Below are 19,099 nucleotides of genomic sequence, written 5' to 3' on the forward strand. Positions count from 1 at the left end.
ATATAAAAGTGTTGCTTAAAGGTATAATCGCTGGGTGAGCGATTAATGGTCAAGCGACTGGTACAGCTAGGTTTAGCCCAATCAAGTAAATGTTTTTTTCTGGCCCGGTCGCTTGATGAGCAAGAGCATTTTTGACGATGCTGCTTCAGCTGTTATCATACAATGAAAAAATTCTTCACAATTGCGAGCTATGTAAAAGACCGAGCCAGTCCGATTGAGATTGTGTCGATTTTCTAATCGGCATATCTCGCTGATTAGCATTGGTAACATTCTCCAGCAGAGTTGTTGTTCATGTCTCAACATAGGGTACGACTATCGGCGGATATGACTGAAAAGTGCGGATATGAACGGATAATGGCTTTTCTATGACAAAAATACACGTCGCTAATGTGTAATGTTACGATCGAATGAATTTAAAAGCGTATTTCATTGGCATTTTAATTTCAGTAACTCCAAATTAATATCCGCGAATATGAACGACCAGTCAGACCACCGCTTTTATTAAATTGCTCTATTTTGAGGCAGTCTTAACATATTTATCACATATTGTGAGTTTTTAATTCAGCAATGATTTGTTCATAACAAAACTGCAAAAAAAAACGCATAAATATTGCCTATATTCGTTCATATTCGCACTTTTCGTTCATATCCGCGGATATGAGTCATATACGCATTTTAGACGGACCGCTCAATGTCATACAACAATGGCCGCGCCCATGAGAGAATCTTCACACTCGTGTCAAAACTTTCTTACAACATACATCGGCTTGTTTGGCTATTTAGAAACTGTCATTTAGGATATATGAGTAATTTATTAACTAAATCTCCGCTAATGTAAAAAATGGATTGAATTCGAAGGATACATTCGATGTGAATGCAGGACTTTCTGGATCTTGACAGCTTAACACGGCAAAACTGGTATTTTTAGTTATCAATGTTAGTCACATTTTGCTTTGTAAATTGTATTCGAGCATTTTGCGACTTATTGAATGACTATGATACCCGATATCAACATATCACATGGGATTTGCAGATCACCAAGCTGTCCTGAAAACATTGATTACAAAGTCTTTACTCCATATGGACGATGGTCCACCGTCGCCCAACTAAAAATAGCATGTAAAACCAAGTATGCGCATGCTCAGTGGCGGGCGCAGTAAATGGTTAAAGTGAAAGTAGATGTCGCCGCCATTTTGAGTGGTTGGTAAACTGTGGTTTGTGTCCAAATAATTAGACGGTATCTTTTGTATATTGACCCCATACTTATGTTGTCATTGCATATATTTTTATTAATGGGTTTCGGCCCGTAGCCTTGTGTTCGCCCTACATCATGTTCGCCTTGGGTTCTGTTAAACCTTCGATTCAGTGAAAGTAATAAACGGAGAAAAAAAAACATTTTTTTAAATTGTATTATTCATAACAGTAACACAATTGTATTGGTTGTGTGTTGTACATATTTGATATCTGATACGCAAACATATTCTTGAAGTGAAATATTTTGCCAACAATAGTTCTTCCCCATAGTAAATACTGGAAACCATACATTATCCTACCGCACCCCAAATTCGACGACACCTAAATTCGACGATGTTCTATTTATATTGATTAAATGGATGATTATTGTCTTTGAATCATTTCAAAGTAATACAGCCGAGTTTAAAATTATTATTTTCTGCTATTAAACATTTCATTATTTGCTAAATATTGCTTCATGTAACCGTTACATCGTCGAATTTCGGTCCATTACATTCGGTTCTTTACACCCGTCGAATTTGGGTCACACTGGGATATTGCATACATGCATCTAGTCCAAATTTTTGACGCTCTTAAATATTAAGCTACTTTTTATATGGGTAAAGTATCTCGCGCGTCTTATAAATAAGACTAACATGCATCATGCAGAGATCTCCCTCTGGTTTAGTTCAAACCTGTATATTTTAGTTTGATTGCATAGGACTTATTTGAAAAAGCTGTAAATTTTGTTTCCGGTGCCTAGAACCAGTACTTAGTGTCTATAGGGAAGATCTAAAGAACGCTTCCACAGTGGGGATCGAACCCGTGACCTCCTGGTTGCTAGGCGGACACCATATCCTTTACGCCACAGCTACCTCAGGGTTTGGGGTAACGGTACAGTTTGTCAAGGTATTCCGAATCATTAGGCATTCTGAATCCACATTTTCATTTAAAAAGTCTTAACGTTTGGTATGCGATTTGAAAGGTTATTGTTGTTTCTAAAAATTTAATCCCCCAGCCTTTAAAGAATGAAGAATCATTGTTTTTGATGAAAATGTTGATTCAGAATGCCTAATGATACCTGTACCCTGAGGCGGGGGAAATAGGGCATCATTTTAAAAAAAAATTGGACTTTAAACCAAACATGAGAAACAATATAATATGTTTTTTTAATCACTTGATTAGTCTTTATTACCGCCAAATTAAATACATAACAATTCTATTTAGTTTTAAACATTTTAAACTTGACAATTCTGGGTCTAGGGCAATTAATTTGCTTGAGTGTCGGGTGAATTTTTATCTGGGAAAAAATTAATACTTTTTTGTTGAGGGAATGGGGCCTTATTTTGGCCAAGTCTTGAATCGTTATAAGACGGTATATAATATTATATTTACCTGTCAATAATATCTGCAAGGGGAGTTAGACAGTATAGATTGATATATACATGTACATGGTCACTCTTAATGTCGCTCAAATAGATAAAGTAATCAGTATTGCTATTTAATGGTATGTTTTTTTCATGAGAATAAACTTAAGGTTAATAGTGATTACTTTGTAAAATAAAACAAAGCATGTGCAAATATTGCAATAAAATATTCATTTTTAACACCATTAAAAAAAAGTTAACAATATCTATACACATTCCTTGGTATTTTACCCTAGCATAACAGCTTCAATCACATAATCATTATTTCAATCAATTAACTGGGTCCGTTATCTCATCATCTCTTAATAAATCATATATATTGATAGCCACCTGCTTCGTACACATTTCAAACTAATATTTCAGACACCAAACGCAAAGCCTATCCCAAGGCAATGCCCCATTTGCGTGGTAAAAGGCAACACGACTGTGTACCTCCGGGTAACAGACCACGTTCGCTGGGTGCAAGCGCTGACGGCAGACCCCGTGAAGCCGTTGATGTCAGAGGCACGTGCTAAGACCGGTCGGAAAGTGAAGAAGACAAAGCCGAGGAATTACTACTCTTGCTGGCTGTGCGACCGGTCGGTGATTGACCGGCTGCGTCATCTAGAACAGGAGCACAAAATGGAGGCTGGGACATTCAATTTTGTTTACACAAGAAGGCCGTTTCCGGAAAGTAAGTGTTAAATTGTGTTCGTGTGGTTTTTGTATTTAATTTCTCATATTTCTATCAATGTCTAATACAAAACCATACCAAACGATTTGTAACTTTTACATTTAGACGTCATTTACAGGTCGCGAAAACTTCAGGAAAGGTGACCAGCAGACTCGCCACTCATGATGACTCGGCATAGGAGGATGAGAAGGTGGAGGATGAGGAGGAGGAGGAAGAGGACTTTTCATTCCTAACGCGGAAATACTGCCTGAGCCTGGAACCCAATGCAAGGGTGATGCATGGTCGGAGAAGCTGCAAGTAACAATATGGATTGCTAATATAGTGTAAAGTTTTGGGTCCGTTTTCGGGGTAGAACCAGTACTTGGTGCATTAAGCCCTGTTTTCCCAGATTTTTTTTTAATTATATACATTTCAATTGATAGTCATTATTATTGCAACATGTATATATATTAAAAACCGTGAGGAAATATATATAAGTACATTAAAATTTAAGATAAATATTATTTATTTATAATACTTTGGAATTACTGGTTGTTAGTTAAATTATATGCGATTTCACCATCTAGCATAGAATATCATCCAATAATACTTGTTGCAGTTTCAATCGTTGACTCATATGTAGACTACATGTTCCTGCGGAGTAGGCCAGGTGGGTTGGCAAACGAGTCGAAAACACAAGAGGTCAACATGAAGATCAACCAATTCCTGGCCCTGTCTGGCTACTTGGAAGGAGTGGTGTTGAGTGACGTGCTGTTGTGGATGGGCCATATGGAGGTCCACGACAGTTCCTCAACACCACTCACCAGCTGAAGACGGTGCGGAATGCACTAACGGCAATCAAGAACTTCCTGAAGTGGTGCGAGGGAATGGTCTAGCGGACGCCCGCACATTGAACAATGTAAGCGTAAACTTAGGATTTGATTTATGTAAATTATTCATTCTTCTTGGACATCTACTTATTAATGTTTTGGCGTTGGCCGTCTTTCTGTCTGTTCTTCCGTCCATCTTTCCGTCCGTCCAGCACTTTTGTGTCGAGAGCCATATCTTGAAAGTGCTTTGGCCGATTTCATTGAAACTTGGTATGAGTATATATATGGATAAGAGGACGATGCACGCCAAATGGCATTGTACACAGTCTGTTAATAACGGGGTTTTGGCCCTTTGTATCTTGAAAAAATGCTTTTTTGAGTGTCAAATATAACACTTTTGTGTCCAGAAGCATATTGGCGGGGGATATCAATTCAACAAATTTGCTTGTTTAGCTTTATTTTTTTTCGGCCGATCTCCTTCTCACAGGCTTCCTGACCTCAACCTGCCTGGATAAGAGCCGTCACGAGGTTGTTCGGAGGGTAGAGGAGAGTGCGGCCATCCTGACGGACGCAAACCTGGAGCGCCACTTCACTGAAAGTGAGCATGTAGTGAAAACGATCAAGGTGTTCCAGGAGACCCCGCTGGCACACCTGAAAGATATTCGGGGAATAATCATTAAACTGATAGCGCTCTATAACGCCTCCTGAACCGGCAAGTATACAAACCTGAGGGTATGTAATATAAATAAGCCTAGTATTGATTCGAAAAGATAACCCTAAATTACTTTTCAGACCAGAGTTGTTTTTCAGTAGCAATTGCAGTAGAATTGAATGAAACTTGAAGTTAATAGGCATTAAAATTGGGTTTATTTAAGTATACAACAAAGCTGTTCGCCTGTTAATTGACCGACTTGTCTTATGTATAATATTTTTACCAGATTGTTACCTTGAAGACAGATAAACTATAATGCAAAAGTTCATTTTGACATTCCAAATTGGGGAAAGGCCTTGAAGCCATTGTAAAATTAAACTGTTATGGCCCCTTAATTGATTGAAAATGTCAAATTTCTGTCTGCATATGTTGGTGTATGAATTTAGTGAAATTCAAATTAGATCAAATTTGTTATCATTTTTCAGTGGTTCTTGCATAAGAGTCATCAGGATGATTTGGTCATTTCAGAGATGTACCCTTTATAGCTCAACTTGAGTTATTGTTGCTGGTCTTTGTCTGTTTTGCGATGTGTGTCTATATGTCAACATTTTTACTTAAACAATATCTCCTACTAAACCTTTGGGCAAAGCTTGATGAAACTGGCAGGAATATTCCTGGCATGAAGCTCCTTCAATGTTGCTCCAAGAATTGTTTTCCATGAAATCCTTGTTGCCCTGGCAACCAAAAGGAAAAACTTAAAAAATCTACTCTGAAACTGCAAGGCCTTGGGCTGAGATATTTAGCATGAAACATTGTGTGGTGGACCTTTACCTGTGGGCAAGTCGATTTTTTGTCGAGCCCACTTATGGAGAGCTCGACATATTTGTCACAGTTGGCGGTTTGGTGTATGTGGATCAGTCCGTCAGTATGAAAGTCCAGGTTAGGCTTGTCTGGAGCGTAAGTCTGTTATTGATTGGAGGAATTTCAAATAACTTACAATAAATGTTCACAATCATGACACGGCCGGTCACTGCTCAAGAAAACGTCAATATCTCAAAGGTCAAGGTCACACTTTGAGTTCAAATGTCAAAAATGGCCATAAATGACCTTGTCTGGGCCATTATTATGTCATTCATTGTCAGAATTAAATTCAATTTAAATCATGTGTTCACCATAATTTAACGGTGTTGCATGGGAAGGAATAATGTCGAAATCTCGAAGGTCAAGGTCACACTTTTAGTTCAAAAGTAAAAAATGGCCATAAATGAGCTTGTCCGGGCCATAACTGTGTCATTCATTGTAAGATTTTAAAATCATTAAGCACATTTGTTCACCATCACTCGACGGTGTGTCATAAGAAAGAATTACGTCAAAATCTCCAAATTCAAGATTACACTTAAGAGTTCAAAGGTTAATTGGTGGGACTTGTACCATGATTGTTCAAACTATGTTCCTGGGGTCAAAATTGCCCAACTGGGAAGGGAAATGTAATTTCCTTATTAGTATATTAAAAAACCTCAAAAACAAAAATTTTCTCATAAATCACAAGGCCTAGAGCAAAGATATTTGGCATGAAAGTTCATCTTGTGGACCTTCACCAAGATTGTTCAAGTATCATTGGATCATATTTGCCCCACCCTCGGATCAAATTTGTTTTCCTTCTATAATATATATAATGAACACTTAAAAATATTCTTCTCAAAAACTGCAGTGCGAACATACATATTTTGCATAAAACATCATCTGGTGAACTTCTATACAGATTTTTAAAATTATCGGCTGGGGGTACCAATGATAAATTCATTGAATTTACCTGCTAAGATTCATTTGCTTTGTGGATATGCAATAACTTGCAATGTTTTTAAAGTGATTGAATGGTTCAACATTAACATAAAATTAAAAAGAAAAAAACTATTTCATACATCATATTATACTTATAAAAAGCCATAATTGTAATGCTTTCATGGAAAAAAATGAATGTTTGCTTAATTTTCAAAAATATTAATAAATCTTTAATGTTGAGGATTCTTCATAAAGGTTTTACGTGTGCACAGAATGTTATGGTAATCTCCAAAGCATTCCCATTACAAAATACATCCGATGTCTATGGATAAGTTATTTTTATGCCCCCTTTCGAAGAAAAGGGGGTATATAGTTTTCGCACTGTCTGTCAGTCTGTCACACTTTTCGTGTCCGCTTTCTAATTCAAATAATTTTCATTCGATCTTTACCAAACTTGGTCAGAAGTTGTGTCTAGACAATATCTAGGTCAAGTTCGAATATGGGTCTTGCCGGGTCAAAAACTAGGTCACGGGGTCACTTAGTGCATTTCAAGGATTTAGCATGGTGTCTGCTCTCTAATTGAAGTAGTTTGCATCAACATTCATGCGCCTGTCAAGTATCGGGCATTCAGCGTGAGAGTCGCGCATTTACGCAGCAAAACACCCTCTCACACAGCCAAATCTTATGCTCTCCTTTTTTTATACGCCCGTTTTTAAAAACGGGACGTATTATAGTTTCACCCTTGGCGGACGGCGTCCACAGCAGTGTCCGCTCTCTAATTATACGCCCGTATAAAATACGGGACGTATTATGTGAAACCCCTTGGCGGGCGGGCGGGCGGCGGGCGGAAGGCATCACTTTGTCCGGACTCTAATTCAAATTGTATTCATCCGATCTTCACCAAACTTGGTCAGCAGTTGCATCTAGTTGATATCTAGGCCAAGTTCGAATATGGGTCATGCCGGGTCAAAAACTAGGTCATAGGGTCAATAAGTGCATTTTCAAAGGGGCCACTTTGTCCGGACTCTATTTCAAATTGTATTCATCCGATCTTCACCAAACTTGGTCAGCAGTTGCATCTAGTTGATATATAGGCCAAGTTCGAATATGGGTCATGCCGGGTCAAAAACTAGGTCATAGGGTCAATTAGTGCATTTTCAACGGCGCCACTTTGTCCGGACTCTAATTCAAATTGTATTCATCCGATCTTCACCAAACTTGGTCAGTAGTTGCATCTAGTTGATATCTAGGTCAAGTCCGAATATGGGTCATGCTGGGTCAAAAACTAGGTCAAAGGGTCAATTAGTGCATTTTACTTTGTCCGGACTCTAATTCAAATTGTATAAATCTTATCTTCACCAAACTTGGTCAGTAGTTGCATCTAGTTGATATCTAGGCCAAGTTCGAATATGGGTCATGCCAGGTAAAAAACTAGGTCATAGGGTCAATTAGTCCATTTTCAACAGCGCCACTTTGTCCGGACTCTTATTCAAATTGTATTCATCCGATCTTTACCAAACTTGGTCAGTAGTTGCATCTAGTTGATATCTAGGTCAAGTTCGAATATGGGTCATGTCGGGTCAAGAACTAGGTCATAGGGTCAATTAGTGCATTTTCAACGGCGCCACTTTGTCCGGACTCTAATTCAAATTGTATTCATCCGAAACTTTTAAACAACTTTTTATCCTGCGTCAAAGTGGTATGGGGGTATAAGTCACATTCAGTGACAAAGCTCTAGTTCAAGTTGAATTCACCAAACTTGGTCAGAGGTAGTATATAGATTATATATCAGTCAGGTCTGATTGGAGACATGCAACCGATTAACACATGCAATATTTTTATGCAATATTTTTATCCAGTTTTATTTTGCGATATTTTCATCGGGTTTATTTTTATAATTTTATTCTTGTGATACGCCCGTTTTAAAAACGGGACGTATTATAGTTTCACCCTTGGCGGGCGGCGTCCATGGCAGTGTCCGCTCTCTAATTCAAATAGTTTTCATCCGATCTTCACTAAACTTGGGCAGAAGTTGTGTCTAGACAATATCTAGGTCAAGTTCGAATATGGGTCATGCTGGGTCAAAAACTAGGTCACGGGGTCACTTAGTGCATTTCAAGGATTAAGCATGGTGTCCGCTCTCTAATTGAAGTAGTTTTCACGCGATCATCACCAAATTTGGTCAGAAGTTGTGTCTAGATGATATGTAGGTCAAGTTCAAATATGGGTCATGCCGGGTCAAAAACTAGGTCACGAGGTCACTTAGTGCATTTCAAGCATTAAGCATGGTGTCCGCTCTCTAATTGAAGAAGTTTTCATCTGATCTTCACCTAATTTGGTCAGAAGTTGTGTCTAGATGATATGTAGGTCAAGTTCGAATATGGGTCATGCCGGGTCAAAAACGAGGTCACGAGGTTACTTAGTGCATTTCAAGCATTTAGCATGGTGTCCCCTCTCTAATTGAAGTAGTTTTCATCCGATCTTCACCAAATTGGTCAGAAGTTGTGTCTAGATGATATGTAGGTCAAGTTCAAATATGGGTCATGCAGGGTCAAAAACTAGGTCATGAGGTCACATAGTGCATTTCAAGCATTTAGCATGGTGTCCGCTCTCTTATTGAAGTAGTTTTCATCCGATCTTCACCTAATTTGATCAGAAGTTGTGTGTAGATGATATGTAGGTAAAGTTCGAATATGGGTCATGCCGGGTCAAAAATGGGGTCACGAGGTCACATAGTGCATTTCAAGCATTTAGCATGGTGTCCGCTCTCTAATTGAAGTAGTTTTTTATCCGATCTTCACCTAATTTGGTCAGAAAATGTTTCTAGATGATATGTAGGTCAAGTTCAAATATGGGTCATGCCGGGTCAAAAACGAGGTCACGATGTCACTTAGTGCATTTCAAGCATTGAGCATGGTGTCCAAAACCTTCGAACGGGCGTATCTTGTGACAGTTTGGCACTCTTGTTTAAATAGTTTTCATCCGATCTTCACCAAACTTGGTCAGAAGTTGTGTCTAGACAATATCTATGTCAAGTTCAAATATGGGTCATGCCGGGTCAAAAACTAGGTCACGAGGTCACTTAGTGCATTTCAAGGATTTAGCATGGTGTCTGCTTTCTAATTGAAGTAGATTTCACCCGATCTTCACCAAATTTGATCAGAAGTTGTGTCTAGATGATATGTAGGTCAAGTTGGAATATGGGTCATGCAGGGTCAAAAACGAGGTCACAAGGTCACATATTGCATTTCAAGTATTTAGCATGGTGTCCGCTCTCTTATTGAAGTAGTTTTCATATGATCTTCACCAAATTTAGTCAGATGTTATACTAAATGATATCTCGGTCAGGTTTAAATATGGGTCATGCCGGGTCAATAACTAGGTCTCGAGGTCACTTAGTGCATTTCAAGCATTGAGCATGGTGTCCAAAACCTTCGAACGGGCGTATCTTGTGACAGTTTGGCACTCTTGTTTAAAACTGACGATGCATGAAACTATTTTCACTCATATTTTTTATGTAATTTAAATGCCAAAATTTAGAAAATGCATATGAATGTGAAACGAAACTGTAAGTAAGTAAATAGTGTTACAGTTACTGTACAAACAACCCATTTTTCAAAAGAAGCGTTTTGTTTTGTAAACTGTACTGATGGTTTTGCTAGTTATGCCATAGGTTGTTGATAACTCGCGTTTGTTCAGCTAATTTCATTATTTCTTTTATAGCCATTAATGTGTTATCATGGTCATTGATGTGAACAAAAGCAAACTGTTATTTTTACAGCATCCAGTAAAAATACCCATATTGTAAATCACACGGGTACTACTGCTCTAATGTTTGATCAAGAATGCATCTAATGGATAATCAAACTAGTGGTTTCACTCAATTGATTTTTGCATATATAGGTAGGTGTACCTAGAGATTGAGCTGGAGACAGTGAAGGTGCTGACCTCTGTGTGGAACACTTAGAAGCTGGCAAGTTTTCATATTGAAGGGTATGGTTCCCAACCGCCCATCACACACAGTATGTAGCTTGTCGTCTTCCGCAGTAAAAACTGGTTAGTGCTCCACAATGCGATACCTGGTTCATATGTTTGTTGCTTGAGTATTAATTATTATTAAGATTATCTTGTTTTATATTTCTTGATTATTTGCTATTATATCCCCAGAAACATAGTATAGTGGGGTATATTGGAGTGACCTTGTCTGTCTGTCGATGGCTCTGTATTAAGTGTCCCCTCTCTAATTCAAGGTGTTTATTGGATCTTCACCAAACTTGGTCATAAGTTGTATGTAGATGATGTCTAGGTCAAGTTTGAATATAGGTCATGCCGGGTCAAAAACTAGGTCACGGGGTCACTTAGTGCGTTTAAAACATTCATCATGCTCTGTAATTTAAGTAGTTTTCATCCAATCTTTACCAAACTTGGTCAGAATTTTATCTAGATGATCTCTAGGCCAAGTTTTAACATGGGCAATGCCGGGCTAAAAACTAGGTCACAGGGTCACTTTGTGCGTTTTTTAGCATTCAGTATGGTATCTGCTCTCTAATTCAAGTAGTTTTCATCCGATCTTCTCCAAACTTGGTCAGAAGTTTAATCTAGATGATCTCTAGGCCAACCTCAAACGTGGGCCATGCCGGGCCGAAAAATTAGGTCACATGGATTTTGACTTTAGGTCCTATAACACTGGCTTGCGACACCTGTCGACAGGCTTTCAACACAAATTTTTGAAATAAATAGTGACTGAATATCTATCTAAGTTTGGTTGTGAGTTTATCTGGGCCATAACTATGTCATTCATTGTGAGATTAAACAAAAAAAATGCACATTTGTTTACCATCATTGAACGGTGTGTCATGCCAAAGAATTGTCGATATCTCTGAGGTCAAGGTCACAATTGCATAATAACTCTTAAAATCGCCAAACATGTAAATATGTTTTTCTTATTTTGTGAAGACAGCATGCAAAATATTCTGTGTCAATGCGGTATGTGGGGTTATTCCTGGTATATTGGAGTCTGTATGTTGGTTGGTCTGTTGTGGATTTGTCTATCCATTCAAACTTGTAAATATGTGATCAGCATGAAAAGAAGATTTTCAAAACACAATTTTTATTTGCATTGATTTCACATCCAAGAGTAATGGTCTTGATTCCTTGATCCTCGCTCATAAACATTCACAGGGACAGCAGGGGTATTTTATTATTGTTTATGACCAAGTTTGTATTATATTTGTTTTGAAAGTGTGAACTTTTTAATGGATAAATAGATAGATTGAACAAAATTAATTTATTATGCCCTCCTTCGAAGAAGAGGGGGTTAATTGTTTTGCACATGTCGGTCAGACCGTCCATCAAATGGTTTCCGGATGATAACTCAAGAACGCATAGGTACATTAATCATGACTGGCAAATGACCCCTTCAATTATCAGTTCACTAGGTCAAAGGTCAAGGTCACAGTGACTCAAAACGGTAAAATGGTTTGCGGATGATAACTCAAGAAAGTTTAAGCCTAGGATCATGAAACTTCATAGGTACATTGATCATGACTGGTAGAAGACCCCTTTTGATTTCCAGGTCTCTAGGTCAAAGGTCAAGGTCACAGTGACCTGAAGCAGTAAAATGGTTTCCGAATGATATATATATATATATATATATATAATTAGCTATTGATACTTAAGTGAGAGTGATTACATGAGTATTCACACAATGGCTGCCACTACAACTGTACAAAAGAATGACACTCACAGTTCTCACCATAAACCCCAATACTCTTCTCTCCATAACAGGGTGCTGGAAGATGCTTACTGCTATATTGACTGCTTCCGAGCGCTTCCTGGACCTAAAAATTATCTCCCAGCAGCAACCTCCCCAAGGTGTGACGAGAGTCTTCAAGGTAATTGAAAGAGGGTGCAATGTGAAGTATAAATGCATAACGAACCAAAATGGAAAGCTTAGGTTTGGAATAACTCGTCTCATGGTCAAAGTCACACTTAATACTCAATTTTCACATACCATTATATATGCAAGAAAGCTCATTCAACAACTCGCTACAATCAGGTTATATGCTGAATTTATACTTTCAGGTCAAAGGTCCTAGGCCACTAAGAAATATTTCTTTTAAATCTCACTCAAATGGTGACCATATTGTTTCAATATGCAGAGTTTGGATTTGGCATCACTCACACTTGAAGATAAATATTCATTTGCCACATTATGATTTTGATTCTTCTTAGTAAATCACATATCCCGTTTCATTGTTCCAAGAAACAAAACACCAATGCTCACCACAATTAATTAATGCGATTTGCAAAACCAATCAGGTTCAAACAAGATAAAAGGTTTGAACATTCAGTTCTATCCTTTAAATTTGTATCCGCTCATTATTGTCCCCTACCGGTTTCATCGGAGGGGATTTATGATCACATTTGATTCATACTTTGACAAAACAACACTTACCTGACATACCACAATGGGCTCCACCCAAACCATCCCCCATGCCCCCCCCCCCCCCCCCCCCGCCCCCCTTAAAAAAAAAAAAGACAACAATTTTTTTTTTTTTTTTTTTTTTAAATATCATCTATAAAATGACCACACACCCACATTATACCTCCTCTCCATGATGGCTTACGTTATACTGTCAAGCACTCGTATAGTCGAGCGCACTGTCCTCTGACAGCTCTTGTTGCCTTTAATTTTCATTGTTCTTTGAAATTAAATTAATAATGGCCAATTTTTTTCACTGCTCTTTGTTATTATTTGTTTTTGGTTTACAACTTTTTCTGCAATCAATTTAAGGGGGCATGTCAATGGTTTTTCTCTATGCAATGGCAAATATTCAACATTCCACATGTCCGATTTTTATGAAAAATAAATGTACATGTATAAGGAACATTGATGAAATCGTTTAAAAAGATAAGTGAAGGGCCAAAAAAATATTATTACATTATGGTCTTAGTGCTTATGGGGATCGAAATCTTGCCCACAACATTCACAATCTTAATGAATATTTTCTACACAAAACTACTGTTCCATTATTCATTATGGTCAGTGAGCATGCCCATAGCTGGATATGTTAATACTACTACGATTTCCTGCGCCCACAAAAAGTTTCGTGGTGATAACTTTTTTTAGCTTGACTATATATATATATATATATATATATATATATATATATATATATATAAAGTGGAGCTATCCTACTCACCCCGGCGTCGGCGTTACCGTGAGCGTTGGAATGTTAAAGTTTGCGTACCACCTCACATATTTCCTATGTCCTTTGACATATTGCTTTTATATTTTGCATACTTCTTTACCAACATGACACCAATCTATAAACAAGAGCAGACAACTGAATCAAGCATTTTGTAAGAATTATGGCCCTTTTTTCACTTAGAATATGAATATTATTGATAAATCTATGTTAAAAATTGCGTACAACCTCATATGTCCTTTGACATATTGCTTTCAAATTTTGCGTACTTCTTTACCAACATGATTCCAATCTATAAACAAGATCAGACAACTGTAATAAGCATTGCGACAGAATTATGGCCCCTTTTTCGGTGGAGCATATAGTTGCCAGTTTGTCTTTCCTTACTTACTTACTTCCTTACTTCTGTCACACTTTTGCTACCGTTTCTCATAGCGCCTTCAATACTTAACCAATCGCTTTCATATTTGGCATGTAGGTACCTTGCATGGACCTCTACCTTTTGATGAGGCTTGAGGTCACTGGGGTCAAGGTCACCGAGGCTAATAATAGACTTCCTTCCGTCACACTTTTGCTACCGTTTCTCATAGCGCCTTCAATACTTTACCGATCTCTTTCATATTTGGCATGTAGGTACCTTGCATGGACCTCTACCTTTTGATGAGGTTTGAGGTCACTGGGTCAAGGTCACTGAGGCTAATAATAGATTTTTTAGGTGTTTATTAACACATACATTGACAAAGCGCATCATCAGGGAGCATCCATCAGTTTCACTGATATTCTTGTTTGTCTTAGTAACTTTGAATATTTTGTTAAATTTTGTGTTTAGATCCACTTTACTTCTAAAGTATCAAGGCTATTGCTTTCAAACTTCAAATACTTTCTTACTATCATGATGGTACTGTACCTGGCAAGTTGAATTTGACCTTGACTTTTGAATGACCTTGACTCCCCCCCCCCCCTCAAATTTTTCTTTTTTTTCTTTTTTTTGAAATATCATCTATTAAATGACCACACACACACACATTATACCCCCTCTCCATGATGGCTTACGTTATACTGTCAAGCACTTGAATAGTCGAGCGCTCTGTCCTCTGACAGCTCTTGTTAATTAGTAATGTACATATTTACAATATATAAAGCAAGGTCTGTGCTTTAAGAAACATATAAATAAGTTCATATTAACGCATACATTTATTTCAGAGAATAAAATTACGTTTTAGCTGTCAATATGCCCTTTAACAAATCTTATATGATTCAAGAATCAAATTTTTGAAAATCAAAGTGACATTTCATTCTGGTTCTTGCCAAATTCGCCAATATGAATGTATTCAAGAACTATAATAGTATACAATTTGTTCAGAGAGTCATGAAATAAAGTGAAAATGTGTTGGTTCTGGTAGCGATTTTATTTCACTTGTGAGCATAGACAGTATATATTTTCACTCATTTCTTTTATCATTTGTAAATAAAATCACTATGGTAGGTAAGATTTAATTAATAGTTTAGCCATGGCATGCCTTTTTTGTTTGTTAAAAAAATTCCATTTTTGGTAAACCTTTGATTAAAGTCCATTATTAGAAACTGCCTGAGAAGTTTGGTTCAAATTATGTACCAATATATTTTTTATTACCTTAAATATAGCCTTTTTTCAACTTATTACATTCATTTCAGTGATGGATAACCTTTGAAATGTCCCAGGTAGAGTCTGAAAGTGATGACACATGTTGTAGAATGCTTATAATTCTTTCTACATATCTCTAACACTTCCATGGATCTGTAAACACTTTCAACACAAACACACCACGTAAAATACTTTTGACCCTGACATTATAATGATTTATACCTTCATAGCTCAAGAGTTATGGCCCCTTATTAGACTGACATTTAAGATTTTTTTTCCATTCGGAGCCGTTTCTCAGTAACTATTGCATGTGAGTTAGCTTAAAATAAATATGATTCATTGTACCAATTTTAACCAAAACAAAGCATTGAGATTGAATCATACAATCTTGAATTGATGGTTATATACAGACAATGCACTATTGTTAATGATGTTGGGGGGGGGGTCACCAGCAGGCAACTTATGAATTGCTTGCAGTATAATGTGAGCCTTGTTAATTTATTTTTGTACAAAAAATGCAAATAATTTGTTTTTCACCATAACCTAACAGAGTATCCATTGCCTTTTTTTCAGTGTTCCAGACGGCTGGTGATGCATTTCAAGAAAAGCCATCAGAATCTTGCAATGATCTGTATACTTAATAAATGACAAAACAACAACACTGTATTGTTATTATTATTTAATACATAACTTCCATATTTGCCAAAAAGGTATATGATGGAAGTTCAACGTTGTTATCGATGTGATTTGATTGCCTTGCTTTTTATGTCCCCCACTATAGTAGTGGGGGACATATTGTTTTTGCCCTGTCTGTTGGTTGGTCTATTGGTTGGTCTGTTGGTTGGTTGGTTTGCGCCAACTTTAACATTTTGCAATAACTTTTGCTATAATGAATATAGCAACTTGATATTTGGCATGCATGTGTATCTCATGGAGCTGCACATTTTGAGTAGTGAAGGGTCAAGGTCATCCTTCAAGGTCAAACGTCATATAGGGGGACATTGTGTTTCACAAACGCATCTTGTTATTTCTATGTCCCCCTCCACCTCCACTATAGGGGGGAGGACATATTGTTTTTGCCCTGTTGGTTGGTTGGTTGGTTGGTTTGTTTGCTCCAACTTTAACAATTTGCCATAACTTTTGCAATGTTGAGGATATCAACTTCATATTTGGCATGCATGTGTATCTCATGGAGCTGCACATTTTGAGTGGTGAAAGGTCAAGGTCAAATATATAGCTTCAAAGCGGCACAGAAGGGGACGTACTGATAGTGTTTCTGACAAACACATATCTTGTTGTTTCATGAATTTCACACTAAAGTGTTAAGAAATACGACGTTTACATCAAAATGACTCTTTATGAATCATCAAAACTATGTATTTTATGAAACAAGAAATTAAACGAATAAGGCTTTTTGTAAATCTGAATGTTGAAGGAAGTACTGGTGTCAACATTGATCCTCATGAACCTAAAATTATTCCAATCAGATAGTTGTCTAAATGAATTTTGCTCTGTGTAAGACTGTGACTTTAGAAAGGCAATGGAAAAGCGTTTGACCTATTAGGTATTCTTATCGTAAAACAATCGCATTCAATATACGGAGAACTAGACAGAGAACACTTCATTATTTTAACATAATTTGATACCTACATAATTTTTTTTTGCTTGTAAAATATAAGTACGAGTCTATTATTTCAACTTGAAATGTTGGTGAAAATGTGCTCTGGTCTTAGATTACTTCAAATCAGGGATACATAATAAGATTATTTAATTTATAGTACACTATTGTACGAATATTAAGAAGAGCTGTGGTTTTAAAGTACTCGTACACGCCTGTAGATATAGAGTTTAAGGATGTGTCTGTATGCATACAGTCATTGCTTGGCAGCATGAAGTATCAATGCAAAAATAGCGTCATTAACCGTTTCTGACGAACTTCCTACATACCCAAACGCTTGACACCGTATAGAAAACTAAGTTTTCGTAGCTGATGATACATCCACAAGAAAATTGAAATGCAAATGGTACTACACAGTCAAAAGTATACCAATGGAAAGATCTAGGATCCCAAAAGGTGCCTGGTGCTGCTAAAGAAGTGAGCAGTGTGGAAATTCGGAACAGACGATGACATTTTCTGATTATGTGTTATATCAAGGGTATTTGTAAGTAAAATGTATTTAATTACAGGTGTAAGCACATGTGCTTCGTGAGTGTTGTTATCGAATACTTGACAAAATTAATTAAAGTTTGGAGGATATTCATCATTTCAATGTTGATGCCTTAAAGGGACAGGAGCGATGAACCAAAAAAAGGAGCTGGGTGAAGCTAACTCCTATTTTGCTCTACGTTTTCCCTAGTATTCCAAGTTTGTTTGAGCCTATACATTGTGAAATGTGTTTTGTTATTATGAAACCGGTTAACGTCGAATAGACGCGATTTATATGGGTAATGATTTTAGATAGAAACGAATTGAGCAAATTACAAAATTACAAGGCCCGGTCAGACCGACTTACGAATATGCAACGGAGAAAAAACGCACAAAAATGCAGATTTTGATTATCCGGTGATTAAATTACCTGCTTTGCCGCTCAAGATTCTCGCAAACGGTGTGTGAAGCGTAGGAAACACACAATGACCGCACAAGTACCGGTGCTATAACGGGAAAAAACGAACGTTTAACGGAAATGTACCTGATAATTAACGGTCGGCTAACGGATATGACTGTGCGAGTAAAGGACTTCTACCGGATAAAACGGCAGTGAGATGCATTAGTACCGGACAAAACGTTCGCCCAACGTGAGAGAAACGGAAAAGTACCGAACACCAACGTACAACGTACAACGATGAAAAAGTAGGGCACATCCTCAGAATCATGTGGCACAACTTCAGGTTCTGGCAGGTTAAGGTCTCCGTTCTCAGCTGCTGCCTTCAGGTCGGAATCGTTCCACAACTGTGCATCGGATGCAGCAACACGGCCTCCAATGTCAGCCCAGACGAACTTGTACTCAGAATCCTACAGGGCTAGCAGGACAACGGTTAAGTACTTCTTGTAATTAAAATACGTAGACCCGGATCTTGGTGGACATTTGCAAGCAATATGTTCGCCATCAATAGCACCAAGAGTATGGGGGATATTCCAGCTGTCCCTGAAGCCGTCCGCTATTCGCGTGCAATCGGCAGCTGTTGTTGGCAACGGCATCACCTCGTCAGCATACTCATCTATGACTGCTCTACAGACCTGACGCGTAAAAGATAACAGTATAATAAGCTCGCGTGGAGTATAAGTGTATGACACATGTAGTAGATAATCTATGACTTTTAGCGAGTGGATGATAAAGTAAAAATATACTACTTCATAAAATGTTCTTATAACTGTGTGCATTTCAAGATATGCGCACAAGACAGTACTAATTACAATATACAATTTAGAAGGTTAGTGTTGTAATGCGCGCACTCATCTATTTGCCTTTTATCCTATACCAATAACTTAACACAATGCAATTCATATAAACTGATGCTAGACGTAGACATTAAAATATATAAAAATATTAAAATGACTAACAGAAGCCTTTTTTAAATTTATTTTAACACTATAGTAAATTAAGCGGTACTTATTTTTAGCACGAGAAGAGAAATAGTGTTGTGGGGTACCCTCCAGCCGAATCGCATATCACGGTACTTTGAACCA

The 19,099-nt window shown here is 37.5% G+C and overlaps 1 long non-coding RNA gene across 17 annotated transcripts in view; it reads left to right on the forward strand.

Moving 5' to 3' along the window:
* The window catches only part of LOC127879923 (uncharacterized), a 22,535-nt gene extending 6,465 nt beyond the window's left edge, over nucleotides 1–16,070 (forward strand). The window contains exons 1-9 of one of the 17 annotated variants that reach the window (XR_008049345.1): nucleotides 1,005–1,214; nucleotides 1,997–2,142; nucleotides 3,024–3,333; nucleotides 3,452–3,630; nucleotides 3,932–4,231; nucleotides 4,630–4,740; nucleotides 10,480–10,632; nucleotides 12,364–12,470; nucleotides 15,985–16,070. This is a non-coding gene — a long non-coding RNA (uncharacterized LOC127879923). Of the gene's footprint in view, nucleotides 1–688; nucleotides 919–1,004; nucleotides 1,238–1,319; nucleotides 2,143–3,023; nucleotides 3,334–3,438; nucleotides 3,631–3,931; nucleotides 4,232–4,629; nucleotides 4,741–4,907; nucleotides 10,633–12,363; nucleotides 12,471–15,984 lie in introns of those variants that run through there. The other 16 variants (XR_008049346.1, XR_008049351.1, XR_008049347.1 and 13 more) reach the window with 16 other exon arrangements.
* The last annotated feature ends 3,029 nt before the right edge of the window (nucleotides 16,071–19,099 follow it).

The sequence above is a fragment of the Dreissena polymorpha genome, chromosome 4 (assembly GCF_020536995.1).
Source record: "Dreissena polymorpha isolate Duluth1 chromosome 4, UMN_Dpol_1.0, whole genome shotgun sequence".
Lineage (NCBI taxonomy): Eukaryota > Metazoa > Mollusca > Bivalvia > Myida > Dreissenidae > Dreissena > Dreissena polymorpha.